We start from the raw sequence: 10,443 nt of genomic DNA on the forward strand, positions 1-10,443 counted from the left end.
GTCCTCCTTTACAGGGAACCAGACAGTGTTGTACAAGAAAAAAATTATAAAAGCAGTTTTGTTTTACATCTTTTGTTTGTTTTACATCTCTCAGAAGAAAAAAAGAAAAAAGGAAAAAAACCACATACACCCAGTAAAGAATGTAAAAATGTTTGAATTTTATAGTTTTCTTGTTCTATAAGGCAAAACCTTTTTACAGCAAGACAATGATGACATAGATAAGCTCTTGATTACCTTCATGCACCCTATGTGTATCTGCCTCCTTTTAACCAAATACTGGTAGCACCTTCAAGACACGTTTTTTTCTGGCCAAATAAGCAAATAATTTGGGATCATAACATGCTTTCTGTCCGTGAAATGACTGACCTTCCCTTTTTACTCCCAGATCCTAATATCCATAAGGATATAGAGGAGAAATTTAGATTGAATATAAGGAAAAAGTTTGTTGAGAGTGTTGAGGAACTAGAACAGGTTGCCCAGAGAGGTGGTGGATGCTCCATCATTTGAGACATTCAAGATCAGACTGGACTGCGTTCTGAGCAATCTGATGTAGCTGTAGGTGTCCCTGTTTATTGCAGGGGAGTTGGACTAGATGACCTTTAAAGATCCCTTCCAACTCTAATGATTCTATGATCCCCAAATCCTACTGTACTCCTGAACATTCTCCTAAGCAGGTCACCCTCAGCTTCTACCAAAAATAAGACCTGTTGCAGTCAGGGCATTACCCTTCTCCAAGGACTTCTTCCAAAGATGAGGCTGCAGTGTGGATCTTTTCTTGGGACGAGTGAATTTGGAAGTGAAGATGTAACCACTCAGGCAGTGCAAAGACACCTATGAGGAGACCTCAGCAACAAACAGCAGCTGCTTTCCTGCTCGTTGATTTTGACTGTTAAGGGCTCCTACCAACTCTAATGATTCTATGATTCTTCAAGAAACTATGTTTCTTCCTTTACTATCTGTCTTGGCTGGTTCTGGAAACAAATGAACACTTTCTTAAAAGTTCATCTTTGTCCCTTTCTGCTGCACATATCTGAAATCACTTTCAGTTTTCAAGTCACAGGATTTGTAACCATTTCCTAGTGGTCAGCCTTCCTTGGTTCAGCAGATGATTTACCAGTAACTTCACAACCCAGGGAATGAAAATCTTGTGCACTGAATGGATGATGTGAGGTTCTTTATTAGAAGATGACATGCACTGCATAAGTCCCAGTCTCATAGAATTTAATATTCAATATGCACACCATTTCAGTAAATTCTAATTTCCACCTTTCCTATAAGACACTGAATGTGGTAGGGGTTTTCTCCACCAGTAGACACTTATAATCATAGAATTGCTAAGACTGGAAAAGAACAACTTGTCAACTTGTTTGAGGCTGGATTAGGACTTCACTGTGGCCCCTTGTCCACTACAAAAGAAGCCTTCTAATTTGGAGGATACTGCATCCAATTTGCACCTAAAAAAACAGAACTGGAAAGCCAGCTACAAGCTAAGTTTCTTGACAGTATGCATGCATCCTTTGGGATTGCTTGGTATCTTCAATAGCCCAAATAATATGACATCTGAGGGGGACCAAATGAATGCATACATACTCAGTTCAGTGGAAGCACTAATGAACAGCCTTCACCTACCAAAGCCAAGAAAATGGGAAATTATCACTGTGGTAAAATTAAAAACAAGCTCAGTACTCTTGCAAAAATAGTTGACTGTGATTCAGAGCACGTAAGGCATTTCCATTGTGCTGAAGTGATTACAGATATGCAGCTCCACTAGGCATGCGATGCAGGGTGTAAATCAGCATTAATAGTTCTGGTCTTTCACAGTTCAGGGCACTGGCTTGCACCAGCTTGGGACTAAAGTGAACAGTCCCCACAAATTAACACATGGTTGGATGCCTTTTGTGAAGACTCCTCCTGTGGTACTGTGGGCAGGTGACTCCAGTTTGTCCTGAGGAAATATTGCCAGCGGATCAGATGAAGCAAAGAGCAGCTGGCGTGAAAAACTTGGCTTTGACAAATGGAAATGAAAATGTGTCCAACAGTTTGGGAGTTCACTCCCTGGGCTAGAAAATGAGATTGAAAGAGGAGACACAAATAACCTTTGCGTTAAACTGTCCTCACTGCTGCTGGAAGCCCCTGCTGCTTCCCTTAGACAGCCTTAGCTGAGACTCTGAGCTGTGGAAATATGTTTTTGCAGCAGGAATGACTTCTTCAGTGCAATATCCCACCTGCCTTGAGGGCTCGGAGCTTGTTTTTGTGATTTTTGCTCTCTTTCCCCACTTTATCTACACGTAATATGAAGTGGTACACCTTTCCAAGTGACTCTAAAGAGAGATCTAGAAGAGCATGGTGGTTTTCACAGTGGGATTTGCTGTATGCATTGCTGCCTCCTTCACAACCAGTTTTCTGTTACAAGTTTAGTGAAGCACTGGCATGGGTTGCCCAGTAAGATGGTGGATACCCCATCCCTGGAAATATTTAAAGTCAGCCTGAACAGGACTCTGAGCAACCTGATCTAGCTGTAGGTGCTCCTATTCATTGCAGGAGAGTTGGACTAGATGGACTTTAAGGGTCCCTTCCAACTCAAAAGATTCTATGATTCATTCTAAGATATGTCATAATCAACAGGTTGTCCAGAGAGGTTGTGGATGCCCCCTCCCTGGAGGTATTCAAGGCCAAGCTGGATGGGACTTTGACCAGCTTGGTCTAGTGGGAGGTGTTCCTGCCTATAGCAGGGGTGATGGAACTAGATGATCTTAAAGATCCCTTCCAGCCCAAACTATTCTGTGATTCTATTCTATAATCATGTGGAAATCTGGACTTTGCTTGGGAAGAGATAAAAATCACCTCTGGATACGCAGTTGGACATATCAAGTGTGCATCCATCAGAGCCTCCTTCCTTCCCATTTCACCCAACCTATTTCAACTATTTCACAAATCTGTACTCTGAAGTAGCTTAAGTCCCTTTCCCTGTGATCTAAGAATCATGGTGCAAACGATGTGATTAAACAGGACCAGATCTGTGTGCTATTCCTTGTCTATGTTTTGTATTAGGTTGGATATTAGGGGAAATCTTCAAAAATAGTGTTAATGCATTGGAACAGGATGCCAAGGGAGGCAGTGGAGTCACTGCTCATGGAGATTTTCAAGAAAAGATTAAATGTGGCACTGAGTGATACGATTCAGTGGGCATAGTGGGAATGGGTTGACAGTTGGACTTGATAATCTTAGAGGTCTTTCCCAACCTTTAAGATTCTATGATTTCATGTTGGATGGAAAAGGCCATGTAACTCCAGCACGAGTAAATACAAAATATCTGCAGTGGTTGCCTGTCCATCTATGTCTCAAATCCTCATCACAGTATTGTAGGAATGACTGGATGCAATCTCATTACTGATCAGCAGCCTTTGAGAAAGTGAACATTTTAATGGTGATTTAAAGGAAGAAAATATAATTTAATGCCTGAGAAAAAGGAGTGAGACCATAAGAACACTTGTGATAGGCTGTTGGCAGGAAGTGGATTTCCTTGACATCAATCCTGGATTGATTTCAGCATTCAACTTTATTGGTTTTTCAATATCTGCATAAAGTTTAGTGTTTCATGAAACAACATTCCATATCCAGAAAAGGAAAACAGAAACAAACTACAGCACACATCAGCATTGACTAAGGTAATGAAATAAGACAGTTTTAGTTTATTGTCTCATAGAATATTTTGAAAATGTGCTTATATAAACACCACCAGCCTTTCCTAAAAAAACCCTCCAATGTGCATAATCTATAATGGAAGAAAAACTGGTATCAATTATGTGCTTGGTAATCCTCTCAAAATATAATAACAACAAGCTTAATGACGTCAGGTCTATCTGCTGTAGTGAAAAGACATTAAAAAGCAATCATAAACAAAAGCAGATCTTTACCTAATGCTCTGTTCACTGGGATATAGGAAGGCAGATTACTGTACTTTAAAGGTTTTGTCAGTGCCGGCAGAATAAGGAAACATAAACTGGAGTTAGGTTTATTACACACATTTTGGTTGAATCGCTATTGATGCATGAATCCTGACCGTCATCAAATACATTTGTCAACTTAATATTTGCAGAATTGTTATAAGCAAAGCAAAGATCTCACACAATTTTTTGTTATGTGGCTGTTCTCAGACTTTTTTATTTCTTCTTCTGAATTTGCAATGTATAGTTAATTAGCAAAATTTCCATTGTTCTGCTTCTCCCTTATTGAGGAAATCAATGTTTTCAGCCTGAGGATAAGGAATAGCAAATGCCACATATGCTTGTGCAGTGTCTGTGTGCTCTTTAGTTCTAAAAAGAAATAGGATGGATCTAGAATGAAGCTGAAGAGGATATGAAGCCAGTAAGTACAAGCATCTAGTATCAAATACTTGGGCATAATAATGATGCAATTCAAAAATTCACAGGAAAGTGGAGTGTTTATTCACAAAAGAAAAAATATTTGTAAATGAATTTTTAATGACATAGCAAATGTCGGTGTTAGAAAATAAAACATTTATATTTGAGTGATGAACTAACTATAACAGCAGGTATAGCTGAGCCGATGCAGCTCTTAAGTCTCAGCTCTATGGGAAATACAATAGTTTTGATGCTTTCTGCCATTGCAATCTGCAAAATAATGCCACATTGTGATTATTGCCTCCCATGTGCATTTAAAAAAAGCATTGAGTTTTTGGTCAATGTCACTAAATTATTTCAACAGTTCTTTTTTTTTTGACATTTAATTTTTGCTACATAAAACTGTTGAATATGGAATTAAAATAATAAATTGAAAATAAAGTTAAATATTAACATAATAGGACTATAAAAGATAATATAATAAGACTATAATAGAAAATAAATCAGAATAAACAATAATATCCTAAAATATATTTTAAACAGAATAGCTTAAATGCTAAATGTACTATGTTAAATATTTTTTAAGCTGCACTAAAATCAGTGCATTCTTGAAGAAAATTGAGATTATGATGACTTTGCAAATTGTGATGGAGAAATATTATGCCAAAGCCCCGTAAACAAAGCTAATATATTTTGGAAAACGTATGTCAAGAAGCAGTTTCAGATGACATGCTTGGGCCACATGGATAACAAGACTATTTCCATCTGATTTCAGATGGGAAAGCAGATGGGGCTGTTTCTTGCTGTTAGACTTCTGTGGTCACAGTCTCTCAAGGGCAGAACTTGAACATCTGAGTTTTTGTAATTATTATTATTATCACTACTAAAATGACTGTGACTGAATCTGGACTGACAACTTTTAGCCTACTGTTCTTAGCACTATGAAAAGAATGGAAGATTTTCTCACTACGAGAGAAGTCTTCCGCCCATTACTGTTAGGTGCCATATATGACGTTCATTTGGATATGGAGTTCAGTTGCCAGTACACTGAAGTCTTGTATGACATCAAGGTTCCCAGTGTATCCAACACAGGCCTGGCAGAGAGACCCTCACTCTCCAGTCTGTCATCAGTTGCCAGGTGAGATTTCTGTTTTAAGTGGTATTATGTTCCTATGTTCAGGCAACTAAATCCTGTATTATGTATTCAGGGAATCACAGAATAATTGAGGCTGGATGGGAACTTTAGAGAACATGCTAGGCTCTGTCCAGTATATTCAAGTCTCTCTTTTACTGGGGAACCCAGAATGGGAGACAGGTCTCCACATGAGATCTCTCTAGGGTGGATTAGAAGGGGAGGATCCCTTCCCTTCACCTGCTTTTTCTAATACCCTAAGTATCTGACGCTGATATACAGGGAGACAAGTTGCATTCTGTTGTCTGCTGGAGTGCTTATGAGATGCTTTTCTGAATCTGGAACCACGGAGACCTCAACCATGAATGGCTCCACAGCAGTCAACACATGTCCTCTTGGGATGGCCTCTTTTACATGTCACCATGCAAAATACTAATCCTTGAACAGCTAGAACTGATAGCCACTTGCAAGATGTCAGGCAATCAGAAGTTGCTTTTTGTTACATCTCTGATTAGCTTTAATATCTGCAGAGATACATCGTTCTTTGGGGAACAGACTGGAAAGGGCTGCAGAAGAGTCTATATTTCTTTGCCCACAGCTGCAGATATTACAGTTTATGACCTTGCTGGAAGTTACACCAATTCAAAATCATCTAGCTGCACTTAAACATAGACTGGCAGGTAACTAAAGCTTTGGATACATTTCAGTAATGATTCTTTACCTTGATTGTCATTTTTAGTGCCATTCCACTGTAACTGTCCATCTGTTTAATCTGACTGTCAATCCCACTTCTCCCTCCTCGTATTGTATCCATCAGCTTGCCAGTTTCAATGAGACTGAAAGAATGACTCAGAGTTCCAAGAATTTGTTCTTAGAAACGTACTGGAAGAGAAAGAATACATATGTAAGCCTACGGAGGGCAGAGTGTCGTCACGAAATCAGACTTTGCCTGATGGCATGTCCTTCAGTGCTTGAGCATGGTGATGACATAATGGTATTGCTGCCTCTTATGCTGTAATGAGGGAAAATTAGAAGACTTAGAAATAGTTTGGATGGCAGATCAGGGGTTACCAGGAAAAAACTGGAAAAATCAGGGGTGTTTTAGGGATGTAGAGGGTTGTAGGTGTTGTTATCTGAGAAGTGATGCAGTTTTTGTGTGGCGGTGCAGCTCAGTGAGGATGAAACTCAACATCTCTTTCCCAGTCACTGACTGCCAGAAGCTTATTGAAGTGGATGATGAGCACAAGCTGAGAACATTCTATGGGAAGCGAATTGCCACGGAGGTTGTGGCTCACTCTCTTGGCGAGGAGTGGAAGGGCATGTTGTCCGGATCAGTGGTGGCAATGACAAACAAGGCTTCCCTATGAAGCAAGGTTGCTCATGGACATGTCCGCGTTCTGCTCAGCAAGAGCCATTCCTGCTACTGCCCCAGGAGACCTGGAGAGAGAAAACACAAATCTGTTCGGGGTTGCATTGTTGGCGCCAACTTGAGTGTTCTGAACTTGGTCATTGTGAAAAAGAGTGAAAAGGATATTCCAGGGCTGACAGACACAACTGTGCCTTATTGTCTTAGTCCCAAGAGAGCTAGCAGGATCTGCAAGCTGTTCAATCTCTCTAAGGAAGATGATGTTTGCCAGTATGTTGAGGAAACCTCTGAATAAAGAGGGCAAGAAAACTAGGACCAAGGCTCCAAAGATCCAGCAACTGGTGACTCCTCGAGTTCTGCAACATAAGTGCAGACGTATTGCCCTGAAGAAGCAGTGCACTAAGAAGAACAAGGAGGAGGCAGCAAATTATGCTAAACTCTTGGCGAAGAGAATAAAGGAGGCCAAGGAAAAACGCCAGGAGCAGATTGCTAAGAGACGCTGACTTTCTTCATTGAGAGCTTCTACATCTAAATCTGAGTCAAGTTAGAAGTAAAGATGTACATGATATTGAAAATAAAACCCTTTTGTGGTTAAAAACAAAACAAAACAAAACAAAACAACAACAACAACAAAAAAAAAAAAGGAGAGAAACTTTTTCTCTCAGGGAGTGGTCAGGCACTGGAATGGCCTGCCAAGGGAGGTGGTGGAGTTGCCATCTCTGGCAGTGTTCAAGAGGCATCTGGATGAGGAGCTACGAGATACGGTTTAGTTTGTGATAGCAGTGGTAATGAGAAGACGGTTGGACTAGATGATCTTACAGGTCGTTTCCAACCTTGTGATTCTATGATTCTATGATTCTATGACAAGGTAGAAGGAATGATGCCATTCAGAGGGACCTCGACAGGCTGGAAAGGTGGGCTCAGGTGAACCTGATGAGGTTCAACATGGCAAAGTGCAGAGTTTTGTACTTGGGCCGGAGGAATCCCAGGCATCCATACAGACCAGAAAGAGCAGTCCTTGAGAGCAGCCCTGTAGAGAAGGACCTGGGGGTCTTGATAGATGAAAAGCTTAACATGAGCCAGCAATGTGTCCTTGCGGCTTGGAAGGCAAATGGTATCCTGGGCTCCATCAAAAGAGTGGTGGCCAGCAGGGACAGGGAGGTGATTATCCCCCTCTACTCTGCTCTTGTGAGGCCTCATCTGGAGTACTGTGTCCAGGTCTGGAGCCCCCAGTACAAGAAAGACGGGGAACTGTTGGAGAAAGTCTAGAGGAGGGCCACAAAGATGATCAGGGGACTGGAGCACCTCCCCTATGAGGACAGGCTGAGGGAGCTGGGCTTGTTCAGCCTGGAGAAAAGAAGGCTGCGGGGTGACCTCATTGCAGCCTTTCAGTACCTAAAGGAAGCCTACAAACAGGAGGGGAGTGAACTCTTCAAAAGGGTTGTTAACTGCAGGACAAGGGGAAGTGGTTTTAAGTTGAGGGAGGGAAGATTTAGGTTGGATGTCAGGGGAAAATTCTTTGCAGAGAGAGTGGTGAGGTACTGGAACAGGCTGCCCAGAGAGGTTATGGATGCCCTGTCCTTGGAGGTTTTCAAGGCCAGATTGGATGGGACCCTGGGCAGCCTGGTCTAGTATTAAATGGGGAGGTTGGTGGCCCTGCATGTGGCAGGGGGGTTGGAGATTCCTGATCCTTGAGGCCCCTTCCAACCCTGGCCATTCTGTGATTCTGTGATTCTGCGGATGTATTGCCAGGCTTGGGGCTTGGAGAGGACCTGCATATATCTCAGTAGGTGGAGATAATTCTGTACATTGGAAGAAAACTGAGACTATTGTGGTAGGCTTGTTTACAAAACATAGCACACGTAATTCTGTAGAAAATATATCTCCATTATATTCTGCAGCTTATGAATATTATTTGGGAGTCTTATAATCAAAATATTCATTTCTTCCTTTTCAGAAGTGTTCAGACTTGCAAAGGTGATTGTTACATCCTAGTCCACAGGGCTGTCCACTTTGATTTTCATTTTGTGTTCATTTGTGTGCTAATGTGAGTGTTTTTCTCATCAATGCTGATGGATTCCTCTCTAATTAATATTGATGAGTTGGATCAAGAATAGTTTGGGCCACCAGTAACATTTTACTATGACTGTCTTTGAGGAGAAAAGGGCAGGGGAACAGAAATCATCCTGGAAGGGTCATAACATAATGAAGAACCTCAGATGGACACTTATTTTCATTAACGAAGGAGAATTGTTCCACAGACATTATGTAATGAAGGAGAAAATTGATTAAGCAACCAGGGAAGCTGAGATAGATAGGAGTCATAAGGCTGGGTGAATTCGCACAATTCAGACTGGATATTAGGAAAAGCTTCTCTGAAGGAGTAGTTGGGCACTGGAACAGGCTGCCCAGGAAGTTGATGGAGTTACTGTCCCTGGATATGTTCAAGAAAAATGTTGATGTGGTACTTAGGGACATGGTTAGTTGGGCATGTTGGTGACAGGTTGATGATTGGACTAGATGATTTTAGAGGTATTTTCCAACCTTAATGAATCTATGAGTCTATGATTCTATGATTCATGTCAATATGTCTCAGCCTCACCATATCAAAGGGCTGGTAAAACAGCACTGAGTTTCCCTGTTGGCTTCACAAAGAAGAGATCTGGCAATGTATCATCTACAGAATAGATCTGTTCAAATGGAACCACCCTGACAAATAGTATCCTTTTTAAAATTTAAATTATTCTCTCCTTCCTGAGCAGTAGTACCAGTTACAGAGCCAAATTCATAGCTGTGCTTTTCCCTTTGTTTCTTTTGTTTATTTAATTTGATTTAATTTAATCAACCATTTGTTTTGAAGCTGCCTGTATGAATTTGCTTAAATGTGCTGAGTGCTACTTTGGAAATAGAAATCTTGTTCTTGTTGTCTGTTTTTTATTCCTAATTTGCACTTCTTCTAATGAAGTGTATGATCCAGAGTTTAGAAGATGCTTTCTCATGTTTGTTGTAAATAGACCATCCAGTCTTCTCCGAGCAACCTGATCTAGTTGTAGATGTTTCTGTTCATTGCAGTGGAGTTTGACTAGATGACCTTTAAAGGTCTCTTCTATCTCAAATGATTCTACGCTCCTATGATTCTTCTTGAATAAAGATCAATTAAAAAAAAATAGCAGAATTCAGGATTTGCTCTGAAAAGAAGTGGGGCTATTCCCATGACCTAAGATAATGCATTCCCCAGGGAAAAAAAAACGAGTAGGAAGGAGGAGTTCCTGCCCATGGTTAGGATCTGAGCCACACTTCTGGCAGTCAGAATTTCTCTTTAGAAACAGTGGTTATGGCACTGTAGGGAAGATAGAGGCAGTTCAAATTGTCTCATACAGTAAGCGAAACCAAGGCTTGTTATTTTGAATGACAATGAAAGAAGGGGTGAAGAGAGGCTTCCAAGAGAAGAAATAAAGTTGAGAGAAAAACAACAGTACAGAGAGTTGAAGGGAGAGCCCTGAATGTCTATGCTCATCTCCACTATTCGGAGTAGTCAGAAGTGGGAGAACAAGCATTATTGATTAGAGAAGTTAAAAGGT

The 10,443-nt window shown here is 40.8% G+C and overlaps 1 pseudogene; it reads left to right on the forward strand.

Moving 5' to 3' along the window:
- The first annotated feature begins 6,674 nt into the window (after window positions 1–6,674).
- LOC100540274 (small ribosomal subunit protein eS6 pseudogene) lies at window positions 6,675–7,469 on the forward strand (annotated as a pseudogene).
- Window positions 7,470–10,443: the final 2,974 nt, after the last annotated feature.

This window comes from Meleagris gallopavo, chromosome 3, assembly GCF_905368555.1.
Source record: "Meleagris gallopavo chromosome 3, MGAL_WU_HG_1.1, whole genome shotgun sequence".
In the NCBI taxonomy this organism is placed as follows: Eukaryota; Metazoa; Chordata; class Aves; order Galliformes; family Phasianidae; genus Meleagris; species Meleagris gallopavo.